Source organism: Hyperolius riggenbachi, chromosome 5 (assembly GCF_040937935.1).
Source record: "Hyperolius riggenbachi isolate aHypRig1 chromosome 5, aHypRig1.pri, whole genome shotgun sequence".
In the NCBI taxonomy this organism is placed as follows: Eukaryota; Metazoa; Chordata; class Amphibia; order Anura; family Hyperoliidae; genus Hyperolius; species Hyperolius riggenbachi.
In genome coordinates, this window is record NC_090650.1 from 349,554,327 (window position 1) to 349,569,388 (window position 15,062).

The 15,062-nt window shown below is 44.0% G+C and overlaps 1 long non-coding RNA gene across 2 annotated transcripts in view; it reads right to left on the reverse strand.

Annotated features, from left to right (window-relative positions):
- LOC137517761 (uncharacterized) overlaps window positions 1–14,392 on the reverse strand; it is a 45,030-nt gene extending 30,638 nt beyond the window's left edge. The window contains exon 1 of one of the 2 annotated variants that reach the window (XR_011020659.1): window positions 14,304–14,392. This is a non-coding gene — a long non-coding RNA (uncharacterized lncRNA). Of the gene's footprint in view, window positions 1–12,605; window positions 12,646–14,303 lie in introns of those variants that run through there. The other variant, XR_011020660.1, reaches the window with a different exon arrangement.
- Window positions 14,393–15,062: the final 670 nt, after the last annotated feature.

A 15,062-nucleotide genomic window follows, 5' to 3' on the forward strand; every position in this document is an offset into this window, starting at 1 on the left:
GCCATTATATCCACAATAGTACCGACAATTGTTTTGAGGGCCTCGCATGGTCCCCCTTCATCAAGGCGGTAATATTGTGGATATAATGGCTCAATAAAAGAGCGTTTTTCTTCTGGAATATGGAGTGCTGGTATACTTGATGTTTGGGTTGTTACGATTGGCATGCCTATGCCATAATACCAAGCACCCGGCTTTTTGAACTATTGGTGTGCCCACTCACAACCTTTTGATCTTTCTCCGGTTTGTCTTCTTCTGCATCTTCACTGCACTTCCTGCCCCGCCCTGTGACCAGCGTAAGTTCAAACAGTACAAGGCGCTCTGCTGTTTGAACTTCCCCTTCTCACAGGGCAGGAAGTTAAGAGAAGATCAAGAAGGCCAGCCGGAGAAAGGGACAGCAGGGACTGAGTCTTGTGCCGGCGGAACAGATAATGTATTGGTGCTGGTGGGGGGAGCAGAGTGACCTGCTGCAGCGGCAGCTCCTCAGATTGTGAATTGATTTCATGCTGAAATCGATTCAAAATCTGTGTTCAGTATATGGGCAGCCATTAGATCCCCCTCTGATCAGATTCGATCAGAGAGGGATCTATCTGTCTTGGTCGATCTGGTGGCAATCGGCCAGTGTATAGCTGCCTTAACACACAGTGCACAGAAAAGACCTCCAAAAATGCTGCTAGTGTTCCTAGCTCCAGAAACTTCTTTTCCTGACACTCTGTCAGTCTGTCTCCTCACTCTCTCCATCTGCACACTTTTCTGCTGCCTATTTAAAGGGATACTGTAGGGGGTCGGGGAAAAATTAGTTGAAGTTACCCGGGGCTTCTTATGCTCCCCCACAGACATCCTGTGCCCGCGCAGCCACTCCCCAATGCTCCGGCCCCGCCTTTGGTTCACTTCTGGAATTTCAGACTTTAAAGTCTGAAAACCACTGCGCCTGCGTTGCCGTGTCCTGACTCCTGCTGATGTCACCAGGAGCGTACTGCGCAGGCCCAGTATGGTCAGGGGGAGCGAGGACACGGCACCGCAAGCGCAGTGGTTTTCAGACTTTAAAGTCTGAAATTCCAGAAGTGAACCGGAGGCTGGGCAGAGCATCGATGAGTGGCTGCGTGGGCACAGGATGTCTGCGGGGGACCATTAGAAGCCCCGGGTAAGTTCAACTCATTTTCCCCCGACCCCTAAAGTATCCCTTTAAGCATTAGCACCTGATTAATCAGCAGGTGCACATCAGAAAACCTGGTGGACAACTCCACCCTGGATTCAGCGGCCAGGAGCACCCACCCAGCACTACTCCTGGCCAGCTCCAGACCCAGACCAGGACTTCGCTAATGCTATCCTGCATCAGCGAAGTCCAACTACAGCCTCTGGAACTGCTTACCAGAGACAGCACTGAAACCTGGGATCAATATACCTCCCATCTATAACACAGGACAAAGTAAGTGGTGTCTCACCACTCACTTTGTCACAAAATATATTTTAGAAATATGGAACTCCAGTCAAAGAGATCATTATAAATACCTTATGTTATACTTAAAGTGGACCCAAGATAAACTTTTACTCATTGCATAATTGTGTTCCTTTCATATAGTTTATAGGGCATTCCTCAAGCCAAATACTTTTTTTGTTTTGTTTTAACTCTGATTCCCTATAAACTAAACAAGCCTTACCCACAGATTTTCAGAGAGCCTTGGCACTCAGTCCCAGGTAGTAGGGGCTTATGGGAGCTCAGTCTGGGCAGGAGGAGGAGGAGGTTACAAGCCAGATATTTCAGAGGCAGAGGGGAGGAGGGACAGGAGAGGGGACTGAATTTACACACAGGCAAGCTGATAGCATCTGCAGCCCTCAGCCTGCGACAATGTGACAAACAGAACATGGCTTCCCTCATTGTATCACAGGAATAAATAATAATAAACTTTTGAAGATGTTTGCAGCTATATATGCTGTGTAAACTATCTAAACTTTAGATAAGATATATAGAGAACTTATTTGTTATAGTTACTTTTTCATCTCGGATCTGCTTTAACCACTTCCCGACCGCCCACTACACAGGGGCGGCGGGGAAGTGGAGCCCTGCAGGACGGCCTCACCCACAGAGGCGGCGGTCCATTTAAGGGCATGGGCGGAGCGATCGCGTCATCCGTGACGCGATCCTCCACCGGCGCCTGTCACCGCTCGCTCGCCGCAACATCCCGCCGGCTATACGGAAGTGCCAGCGGGATGTTAACCCCGCGATCGCCGCATACAAAGTGTATAATACACTTTGTAATGTTTACAAAGTGTATTATACAGGCTGCCTCCTGCCCTGGTGGTCCCAGTGTCCGAGGGACCACCAGGGCAGGCTGCAGCCACCCTAGTCTGCACCCAAGCACACTGATTTCTCCCCCCCCTGCCCCAGATCGCCCACAGCACCCATCAGACCCCCCCCTGCCCACCCCCCAGACCCCTGTTTGCACCCAATCACCCCCCTAATCACCCATCAATCACTCCCTGTCACTATCTGTCAACGCTATTTTTTTTTTTATCCCCCCCCCCTGCTCCCTGCCCCCTCCTGATCACCCCCCACCCCTCAGATTCTCCCCAGACCCCCCCCGACCACCCCCCCCTGTTTACTGTATGCATCTATCCCCCTGATCACCTGTCAATCACCTGTCAATCACCCGTCAATCACCCATCAATCACCCGTCAATCACCCCCTGTCACTGCCACCCATCAATCAGCCCCTAACCTGCCCCTTGCGGGCAATCTGATCACCCCCCCACACCAATAGATCGCCCACAGATCCGACATCAGATCACCTCCCAAATCCATTGTTTACATCTATTCTCTCCTCTAAACACCCACTAATTACCCATCAATCACCCATCAATCACCCCCTATCACCACTTGTCACTTTTACCTATCAGATCAGACCCTAATCTGCCCCTTGCGGGCACCCAATCACCCGCCCACACGCTCAGATTGCCCTCTGACCCCCCCTTATCAATTCACCAGTGCATTAATTACATCTGTTCTTCCCTGTAATAACCCACTGATCACCTGTCAATCACCTGCCAATCACCTATCACCCATCAATCACCCCCTGTCACCCCCTGTCACTGCCACCCATCAATCAGCCCCTAACCTGCCCCTTGCGGGCAATCTGATCACCCACCCACACCATTAGATCGCCCGCAAACCCGCCGTCAGATTACCTCCCAAATGTATCGTTTACATCTGTTATCTTCTCTAAACACCCACTAATTACCCATCAATCACCCCCTATCACCACCTGTCACTGTTACCTATCAGATCAGACCCTAATCTGCCCCTTGCGGGCACCCAATCACCCGCCCACACGCTCAGATTGCCCTCTGACCCCCCCTTATCAATTCACCAGTGCATTAATTACATCTGTTCTTCCCTGTAATAACCCACTGATCACCTGTCAATCACCTGCCAATCACCTATCACCCATCAATCACCCCCTGTCACCCCCTGTCACTGCCACCCATCAATCAGCCCCTAACCTGCCCCTTGCGGGCAATCTGATCACCCACCCACACCATTAGATCGCCCGCAAACCCGCCGTCAGATTACCTCCCAAATGTATCGTTTACATCTGTTATCTTCTCTAAACACCCACTAATTACCCATCAATCACCCCCTATCACCACCTGTCACTGTTACCTATCAGATCAGACCCTAATCTGCCCCTTGCGGGCACCCAATCACCCGCCCACACGCTCAGATTGCCCTCAGACCCCCCCTTATCAATTCGCCAGTGCATTAATTACATCTGTCCTTCCCTGTAATAACCCACTGATCACCTGTCAATCACCTGCCAATCACCTATCACCCATCAATCACCCCCTGTCACTGCCACCCAACAATCAGCCCCTAACCTGCCCCTTGCGGGCAATCTGATCACCCACCCACACCAATAGATCGCCCGCAGATCCGACATCAGATCACCACCCAAGCGCAGTGTTTCCATCTATTCTCTCCTCTAAACACCCACTAATTACCCATCAATCACTCCCTATCACCACCTGTCACTGTTACCTATCAGATCAGACCCTAATCTGCCCCTTGCGGGCACCCAATCGACCGCCTACACGCTCAGATTGCCCTCAGACCCCCCCTTATCAATTCGCCAGTGCAATATTTACATCTGTTCTCCCCTGTAATAACCCACTGATTACCTGTCAATCACCTATCAATCACCCATCAATCACCCCCTGTCACTGCCACCCATCAATCACCCCCTGTCACTGCCACCCATCAATCACCCGCTGTCACTGCCACCCATCAATCAGCCCCTAACCTGCCCCTTGCGGGCAAACTGATCACCCACCCACACCAATAGATCGCCCGCAGATCCGACATCAGATCACCACCCAAGCGCAGTGTTTCCATCTATTCTCTACCCTAAACACCCACTAATTACCCATCAATCACCCCCTGTCACTGCTACCTATCAGATTAGACCCCTATCTGCCCCTAGGGCACTCAATCACCCGCCCACACCCTCAGAATGCCCTCAGACCCCAGCCCTGATCACCTCGCCAGTGCATTGCTTGCATCCATTCCCCCCTCTAATCACACCTTGAGACACCCATCAATCACCTCCTGTCACCCCCTAGCACACCTACCCATCAGATCAGGCCCCAATTTGCCCCGTGTGGGCTCCTGATCACTCGGCCAAACCCTCAGACCCCCTTCCGATCACCTCCCCAGTGCATGGATTGCATCTATTTTCCCCTCTAACCACCCCCTGAGACACCCATAAATCACCTCCTGTCACCCCCCTAGCACTCCTATCCATCAGATCAGGCCCAATACAACCTGTCATCTAAAAGGCCACCCTGCTTATGACCAGTTCCACAAAATTCGCCCCCTCATAGACCACCTGTCATCAAAATTTGCAGATGCTTATACCCCTGAACAGTCATTTTGAGACATTTGGTTTCCAGACTACTCACGGTTTTGGGCCTGTAAAATGCCAGGGCGGTATAGGAACCCCACAAGTGACCCCATTTTAGAAAAAAAAGACACCCCAAGGTATTATGTTAGGTGTATGACGAGTTCATAGAAGATTTAATTTTTTGTCAAAAGTTAGCGGAAATTAATTTTTATTGGTTTTTTTTCACAAACTGTCATTTTTCACTAACTTGTGACAAAAAATAAAATCTTCTATGAACTCGCCATACACCTAACGGAATACCTTGGGGTGTCTTCTTTCTAAAATGGGGTCACTTGTGGGGTTCCTATACTGCCCTGGCATTTTAGGGGCCCTAAACCGCGAGGAGTAGTCTAGAAAACAAATGCTTCAAAATGACCTGTGAATAGGACGTTGGGCCCCTTAGTGCACCTAGGCTGCAAAAAAGTGTCACACATGTGGTACCGCCGTACTCAGGAAAAGTAGTATAATGTGTTTTGGGGTGTATTTTTACACATACCCATGCTGGGTGGGAGAAATTTCTATGTAAATGGACAATTGTGTGTAAAAAAATCAAACAATTGTCATTTACAGAGATATTTCTCCCACTTAGCATGGGTATGTGTAAAAATACACCCCAAAACGCATTATACTACTTCTCCTGAGTACAGCGGTACCACATGTGTGGCACTTTTTTACACCCTAAGTACGCTAAGGGGCCCAAAGTCCAATGAGTACCTTTAGGATTTCACAGGTCATTTTGCGACATTTGGTTTCAAGACTACTCCTCACGGTTTAGGGCCCCTAAAATGCCAGGGCAGTATAGGAACCCCACAAATGACCCCATTCTAGAAAGAAGACACCCAAAGGTATTCCGTACGGAGTATGGTGAGTTCATAGAAGATTTTATTTTTTGTCACAAGTTAGCGGAAAATGACACTTTGTGAAAAAAAACTATTAAAATCAATTTCCGCTAACTTGTGACAAAAAAATAAAAACTTCTATGAACTCACCATACTCCTAACGGAATACCTTGGGGTGTCTTCTTTCTAAAATGGGGTCATTAGTGGGGTTCCTATACTGCCCTGGCATTTTAGGGGCCCTAAACCGTGAGGAGTAGTCTTGAAACAAAAATGACCTGTGAAATCCTAAAGGTACTCATTGGACTTTGGGCCCCTTAGTGCAGTTAGGGTGCAAAAAAGTGCCACACATGTGGTATCGCCGTACTCGGGAGAAGTAGTACAATGTGTTTTGGGGTGTATTTTTACACATACCCATGCTGGGTGGGAGAAATACCTCTGTAAATGACAATCTTTTGATTTTTTTACACACAATTGTCCATTTACAGAGGTATTTCTCCCACCCAGCATGGGTATGTGTAAAAATACACCCCAAAACACATTGTACTACTTCTCCTGAGTATGGCGATACCACATGTGTGGCACTTTTTTGCACCCTAACTGCGCTAAAGGGCCCAAAGTCCAATGAGTACCTTTAGGATTTCACAGGTCATTTTGAGAAATTTCGTTTCAAGACTACTCCTCACGGTTTAGGGCCCCTAAAATGCCAGGGCAGTATAGGAACCCCACAAATGACCCCATTTTAGAAAGAAGACACCCCAAGGTATTCCGTTAGGAGTATGGTGAGTTCATAGAAGATTTTATTTTTTGTCAAAAGTTAGCGGAAATTGATTTTAATTGTGTTTTTTCACAAAGTGTCATTTTCCGCTAACTTGTGACAAAAAATAAAATCTTCTATGAACTCGCCATACTACTAACGGAATACCTTGGGGTGTCTTCTTTCTAAAATGGGGTCATTTGTGGGGTTCCTATACTGCCCTGGCATTTTAGGGGCCCTAAACCGTGAGGAGTAGTCTTGAAACGAAATTTCTCAAAATGACCTGTGAAATCCTAAAGGTACTCATTGGACTTTGGGCCCTTTAGCGCAGTTAGGGTGCAAAAAAGTGCCACACATGTGGTATCGCCGTACTCAGGAGAAGTAGTATAATGTGTTTTGTGGTGTATTTTTACACATACCCATGCTGAGTGGGAGAAATATCTCTGTAAATGGACAATTGTGTGTAAAAAAAATTAACAAATTGTCATTTACAGAGATATTTCTCCCACCCAGCATGGGTATGTGTAAAAATACACCCCAAAACACATTATACTACTTCTCCTGAGTACGGCAATACCACATGTGTGGCACTTTTTTGCAGCCTAACTGCGCTAAGGGGTCCAAAGTCCAATGAGCACCTTTAGGCTTTACAGGGGTGCTTACAATTTAGCACCCCCCAAAATGTCAGGACAGTAAACACACCCCACAAATGATCCCATTTTGGAAAGTAGACCCTTCAAGGTATTCAGAGAGGGGCATGGTGAGTCCGTGGCAGATTTCATTTTTTTTTTGTCGCAAGTTAGAAGAAATGGAAACTTTTTTTTTTTTTTTTTTTCTCACAAAGTGTCATTTTCCGCTTACTTGTGACAAAAAATAATATCTTCTATGAACTCACTATGCCTCTCAGTGAATACTTTGGGATGTCTTCTTTCCAAAATGGGGTCATTTGGGGGGTATTTATACTATCCTGGAATTCTAGCCCCTCATGAAACATGACAGGGGGTCAGAAAAGTCAGAGATGCTTGAAAATGGGAAAATTCACTTTTGGCACCATAGTTTGTAAACGCTATAACTTTTACCCAAACCAATAAATATACACTGAATGGGTTTTTTTTAATCAAAAACATGTTTGTCCACATTTTTCGCGCTGCATGTATACAGAAATTTTACTTTATTTGAAAAATGTCAGCACAGAAAGTTAAAAAAATCATTTTTTTGCCAAAATTCATGTCTTTTTTGATGAATATAATAAAAAGTAAAAATCGCAGGAGCAATCAAATAGCATCAAAAGAAAGCTTTATTAGTGACAAGAAAAGGAGCCAAAATTCATTTAGGTGGTAGGTTGTATGAGCGAGCAATAAACCGTGAAAGCTGCAGTGGTCTGAATGGAAAAAAAGTGGCCGGTCCTTAAGGGGTAGAAAGCCCTAGGTCCTCAAGTGGTTAACATTAGAGATGAGCAAGCTAAATTTTCAAGTTTAGTCTTGCTGCGAATCATCCCAAGGGCTCGATTCACAAAGCGGTGCTAACCCAGTTAGAGACTTTAGGCGTGATAACCATTGCACCATGCTGGTGAAAAGCCAGTTTAGGTGTGATAAGTTTAGGTGTGATAAGTTTAGGCATGCTAAGTTTAGATAAGTGTAGATAGCGTGCAAAGTCCCGCACGCAAAGCAGCGCCATTCAACTCTATGCGATGTGCACCAGACTTTGCTAGCGCAAAACTTTTGATCAGCTGTGCACTGCGGTGCTAACGCAGTTGGTGCTTAAACTTATCATGCCTAAACTTATCACACCTAGGGCTCGATTCACAAAGCGGTGCTAACCCAGTTAGAGACTTTAGGCATGATAACCATTGCACCACGCTGGTGAAAAGCAAGTTTAGGTGTGATAAGTTTAGGCATGATAAGTTTAGGTGTGATAAGTTTAGGCATGATAAGTTTAGATAAGTTTAGATCGCTTGCAAAGTCCTGCACGCAAAGCAGCGCCATTAAACTTTATACGAAGTGCACCAGACTTTGCTAGCGTAAAACTTTTGATCAGCTGTGCACTGCGGTGCTAACGCAGCTGGCGCTTAAACTTATCATGCCTAAACTTATCACACCTAAACTTATCATGCCTAAATTTATCACACCTAAACTTATCACACCTAAACTTATCATGCCTAAACTGAGTTTAGGCATGATAAAGGGCTTTTCACCAGCGTACTAAGGGCTCGATTTACCAAGCGGTGCAAAGTGTTAGCACCGTGGTGAAAAGGCCCTCTTCACGCCTAAAGTCACTTTAGGGGCTCGATTTACTAAGCGGTGCAAAGTGTTAGCACCGTGGTGAAAAGGCCCTCTTCACGCCTAAAGTCACTTTAGGCATGATAAGAAGGGCTTCGCGCGAAGTTTCCGCGCGTAAAGTTTTGCGCGCGCTCCCGCGTGCGTGCGCGCGAAGCGCCCCGCACTTCGCGCGATGCGCCCATTAAACCCTATGGGACTTTGCGCGCGCGCCTGTGCGGGTGCGCGCGCAAAACTTTGCGCGCGATAACTTCGCGCGAAGTGCAGCCAAAAACGGTGCTAACTCAGTGGTGAAGAGGTCATCACGCCTAAAGTCCTTTAGGCGTGATAACTGGGTTATCACCGCTTGGTGAATCGAGGCCTAACTGTTAGCACCGCTTTGTGAATCAGGCCCCTAAACTTATCATGCCTCAACTGAGTTTAGGCATGATAAAGGGCTTTTCACCAGCGTGCTAACTGTTAGCACCGCTTTGTGAATCCGGCCCCAAATCTCACTTAGCGAGATTCTTGCAAGTTTGTGATCAATTTTGTAATGAAGCCGCTTTAAAGTACAACTGTAGCAAAAAAAAAAACAAAAAAAAAAAACAAAACAGCCCCTATGGGGTATTCACCTAGGGAGAGGGAAGCTTTCGGATCCTAATGAGGCTTCCTCTTCCTCTGTAGCCTCAGAGTCAGGATCCAGCGCTGACTCTCCAAAAAATTCCCCTGACAAGCGCCAACAAGCACTGCACTGCACAGGAGCAGCAATATTTGTCTTCAGTGCTGCAGGTGCAGTAGTGGCTTTCTGATGGGCTCTAGCGGAAAAAGCCGAGCCCGATCAGGTCCACTCTACTGTGCAGGAGTGAGTCACCTTTGCCACCGCAGTAGAGCAGACCCGATCCGGCTCGGCTATTTCGGATGGGAAAGCTGCTACTGTGCCTGCGATGGATCTCAGGAGGTAAATATTTACCTCCCCGGTGGCTCCAGAGGCTTTCAGCACTGGAACACCGGGATGGAGGAGGAGGAAAGGGGAAGCTTCATTAGAATCCAGAGGCTTTCCCCTCCCCAGGTAAGTACCCCCCAGAAGCTGTTTTTTTTTCATTATAGGATTACTTTAAAGAGACACTGAAGCGGAAAAAAAAAATGATGATATTATGATTTGTATGTGTAGCACAGCTAAGAAATAAAACATTAAGATCAGATACATCAATGTAATTGTTTCCAGTACAGGAAGAGTTGAGAAACTCCAGTTGTTATCTCTATGCAAACAAGCCATTAAGCTCTCCGACTAAGTTAGTTGTGGAGAGGGCTGTTATCTGACTTTTATTATCTCAACTGTTCCTGGACTATTTACTTTTCCTCTGCTAGAGGAGAGGTCATTACTTCACAGACTGCTCTGAAAGACTCATTTTGAATGCTGAGTGTTGTGTAATCTGCACATATTATAGAATGATGCAATGTTAGAAAAACACTATATACCTGAAAATAAAAGTATGAGAATATTTTCTTTGCTGCTAATCTTCTAGTAATTATTCATAGTACACAACCAATTCACTATATCATATTTTTTTTCCGCTTCAGTGTCTCTTTAAGCGAGAATAAGGATTTTCCATCAAAATAATCATGACTAGAAGTACAAATGTTAGTATTATCCTTCCATCAATTTTAGCCCTTTTAAATGTGGTCAGATTAAATATACCCTTACCCATCGGTATTGCGGCTGCGCATATAAACCATGCTGGGGCAAAATTAGATGCATTTGCCAGGGATAACTGTATAGCTGTAATAGAACTGTATTGGGATCCCTGGAAAATATACTACTATATTTTCTAAATATGCTAGGGTTGCCGTGCAACGCCATGGGGGGCCTTGTCCATCGCCCGTGTTGAGGGCTAGAAAACTCCTGGCTGGTGGATGGGAGCAGCTGACCGGCAGTGAATTCACTGCCTTCAGCTTCTTGTAGAAAAGAGGCCTAGGCTACAGGTAGCGTTGGGAATCACACAGGAATCACACAGGCCACAGGTAGCGTTGGGAGTCAGAAGCTAAGTTCTTCTCATTCAGTACCATCTCAGAACTGTTTTAGATTAAAACAGAATACTTTCTATTGCCTCTACACACTTAAAGGACATCCGAGGTAAAAATAAACTGATGAGAAAAACAATTGTATCTATACTCAGTCTCCTAAAAATGACTTTAGATATCCCACAGTTTTATTTTATATTTAAATCTAGTTTTTAAGTTTTTACTGTTTCGTTGTCTCTGCTCAATAACACCTACATTTAAGTATGCTAGAGCACAAATCTATGAAATATTAACCCTTTTTATCTCTTTCCTGCTCTCAGAAGCCATTTACTGCCAGGAAAGTGTTTTATGACTGTAATTACTTATCAGTGAGGGTTATGCTATAGTCTGACCCGGTCCTGACCCAGGCAGAAACTGTCACTTGCATACCTGATGTTTAATTTTTTCAGGCAGAGGGGGAAAAAAAGGAACACAGCCTAGTTATTTGTGTGCTTGGCACTGTACATACACATGTCTATCTCATCATGTCACCTCAGTTGTCCTTTAAGGATATAAATAGTCAATGAAATGCTAATAATTCTGAGTTTATGCAAAGTTGATGATAATTTTATGCAATTTGGAAATGGACCAAAAAAAGCAGAAGCTGATGTTTTTGATTGGTCCATTTCAAGGCTGCATACATGGGGCTTGATTCACAAAGCTGTGATAACTCTTATCATGGACGTGCTAGCGTTAAGCGCGCACTATAACGCGCATAGCATTTTTCGCACGCGAAATTGCGCCTGTTTTTGCGTGAGAATTAGCGTTTGCGCTCGAAAATTTGCGTTTTGCACGAAAATGGACGTGATTTCACATGAAAATTCTCGTTTGCGCACAGAAACCGTTATGCGTGCTGTGACGCTAGCGCAACCATGATAAGAGTTATCATGTCTTTGTGAATCAAGCGCATTGGCATAAAATGTTTACAAACTAAGGCCTCGATTCATCAAGACTTATTGAATAAATTACCGACAGCTTGGTAAAATACCGAACTCGATAAGTTGATTTTAGGATTCATCAAAGTTATCTACAGCTGTTAGCGAGCATTCGGTAATCATTCGGTAATGATGCAGTAAAACGGAAGAAAGTGCAATTCAAGAAAATGAAAGTGGGCGTGGTTTAGCGTTAAATTAAGGATAAGTTATCTCCTTCACTGCTCTGTCGTTATTCCTGTCAGATCATTGCTGACAGAGAAGATGGAGCCATTTGAAGTGGTTATGTATCAGCTGAGAGTGATTCAAAAGCGCAGAAGGGCAAGAATAAGGTCTAGAACTACATCAATTTGCAAGAGAATGGATTTATTTGCTATACCAGGACATCTCTTGAATCATCTTGTAAGAGAACACAGGCAGTGCCAGGGTTAACTAAATTGCTAGCTGCACTACATTTTTTCAGAAAAGGCTCCTATCAAGCCGTAGCTGGTGAAATTGTGGGATTGTCCCAAACCACTTCCAGAATCCTGGTCCAGGTGTTAAGCCCTATTCGGAATGTTGCTATGTGGTGTTCAAAGGGCTGCCTTTTTACGCACAATTCCACAGGAATCTTATGGCCTTGTGTTAAATTACCGCTGTAAAATGGAAATATCGACACGTTACCGAATGGTTACCGAATTCATACCGAATGCGGAAAAACCTTGATGAATACGACTAGAAATCGATAAACTTCGAATTCAGTAATTTAACAAACTGGAAAAAGCTATTGCAAAGACAATGATGAATCGAGGCCTAAGAATGATTACCATCACACTGTCAATGTGTACTTACTGTAAGAACTGACACTTGAACAAACAGTACTTGTATCTTCTGACAATCCTGCTGTATCTGATAGAAGGGAGGTGCTTTTTGTTCACATCACAATTTAGTAAAAATCATTGTTTTAATGTACAATGTCACTTCCAAATACTAATAATAATAATAATTTGCAGATGCAATGCAAAGTGGATGAACGGAGTAGATTTTATTAAATGTTAATTGAACTGTTTTATATTTTAGTTAGTCCCTTATTTTCTATAGCACTGTCATATTTGTCCTTTTTTATGAAGGTATAGCCAAGTTATGCGATTCATTCTGTCATATCTTTGTCTGGAATTTGTAATGTTTTCCCCTTAAGGTAAGCCTGAAGTAAAATATATGAGGCTAGGTTCACAGTGGGTGCTGTGCTCTTGTTTTGAAGAGGACCTGAACTCTAAATGCTTTTTATTTGGGAGGAACCACCCCTTCAGGGGATCATGCAAGACGAAAGGAATTCCCAAGAGTGGACTGATTTGTATTCCCCATGGGCTCATCAAGGTGGCTGCACAAGGAAACCCATCTATTTTCTTGTGTGCTAAGTTAGTAAGTAAACAAGATTAGTTTCCTTATTTATTTTCTCATCCCTTATTCCCTTTTTAAAGATCTAACATGACCATGACCGATGCGACATGGCGCAACGGAGGTATCAAAATCGCCGCAATCCCATTGCAAAGTCTGCAGCACATTGCCACATGAACCGTGCCTACTGCATGGATCACACAGTAATGCAAGTGAAATGGGTGACACAGGCAGTGTGCACGACGGGGGCATGGTGTGAGGCTGCGCGCATGTGTGGACTGACGGGAATTCCAGTGACGTACTTCCTGCCCAGCAGGAAGTACGTCACTATCCAGGGCGCAGGGTCATATATAGCCTCATTTCTGAAGTGTGATGTGGTGTGCATACTGCATCGCACACGATAGGTGCGCAACCCGCCTTAATGTACTATATGCTTCACTGTATGCATCACATCCAACTCCTAACACACATTGCGACTTTTCATCCCCCTTTGGGTTGTGATCCTATCGCAAACAACCTGTATAATAATGTGAAAGTAGCCAAAACCAGATATCTGCTCTGGTCCACAACAGCACCTTATTAGAATGGTGCATGGTGCCCCTGTATGCCGGGACCCACCCACTCTATCCCTAGAGGTAGTCAATGAGTTGCTAATAACTCCAGCTTGTATGCAAAATTAACACAAATTTCATGCAGCTTAGAATTCGGCAAATCAAAATGAACAGGAAGTGCATTTGTTTGACTCAATTCCAGGGTGCATAAAAGTTGCAGGAAATTTACCAGCAAGTCAGAAATATCCACATCTCATTAACCCACTTTAATTATCAGTACAGAACCCGCTTCTACACTGTGGGCTGGTTCCAAAGTGGTCAGGAGAGCAACTAATTAGTGATGGAGCAGCGTGGTCTGTGCACAAAGATAGACACCTAGTATAACAAGTTAGAACTCTTTACTGAAGAAAAACAAGCAGAGATATATCATACACCACGGCCAGAGAAAATGAAGCTTACTTAGAGCAGAGTGGAAAACAGAGAGTGGATACAGGAAATAACAATACCATAGAGATCATCATCATATTTTACAGACAGTCAGTGACATCTTATGGTTGTTTTACTATACTGCGGTTTAGGTAATAATCCTGTTGATACTTACAACAATTAGTTCACCCCAAGTCACTTGAATGGCGCGGAGATCATGTGTGGTCAAGGACAACAGATGCTGTTACACTTTTATTCTCTCCTCCAAATTCTACAGTGGGAGAAGAAAACAGGCTGATGGTTGTCTTTAGTTTACAAAGAACAAAAAATCAACTCTTTGTTAAAAGTTAATACAAGTGTAATTAAAAAATAGATAAAATGTTAATTTATTAATTTTAGTGTACAAAAGGCCTTTTATTGAAATGTACAAATACAATAGCAAAAGTAGTACAAATACAGGACAGTGGTAAAATCACTTGTCCTTAGACTCATTGACAAATAATCAAAAACTACAAACTAAAACATCAGAAGAGAAAGTACAATCGGGGGTATTAACAGGCACCATAAAACATACAAACTTTGCATAAAAGCAGAAAATGAAAAATAGAAAATTATAGCAATATATTATCTAATAAACCCTCATAGAATTCCAATATAATGCCCTTCTGAAATAAACAATAAACAGCACATAATAAAATTCCAAGTATCAGACTCTCCATTAACCTACCAAAATGAAATGCAATATTCATTTTTTTAATTTTATGTAAAATAAAATAAAAATAACATCAATTGTAAACATATCCATTATTTACCTGTAAATTCATAGTAAAATAATAAATAATAATAAGATAGCATAATAGTCAAAACAATAGCGGTAATAAGAATCATTATTGTATTATTATTATTATAACTACACAAAACTCTTTCCATCAGT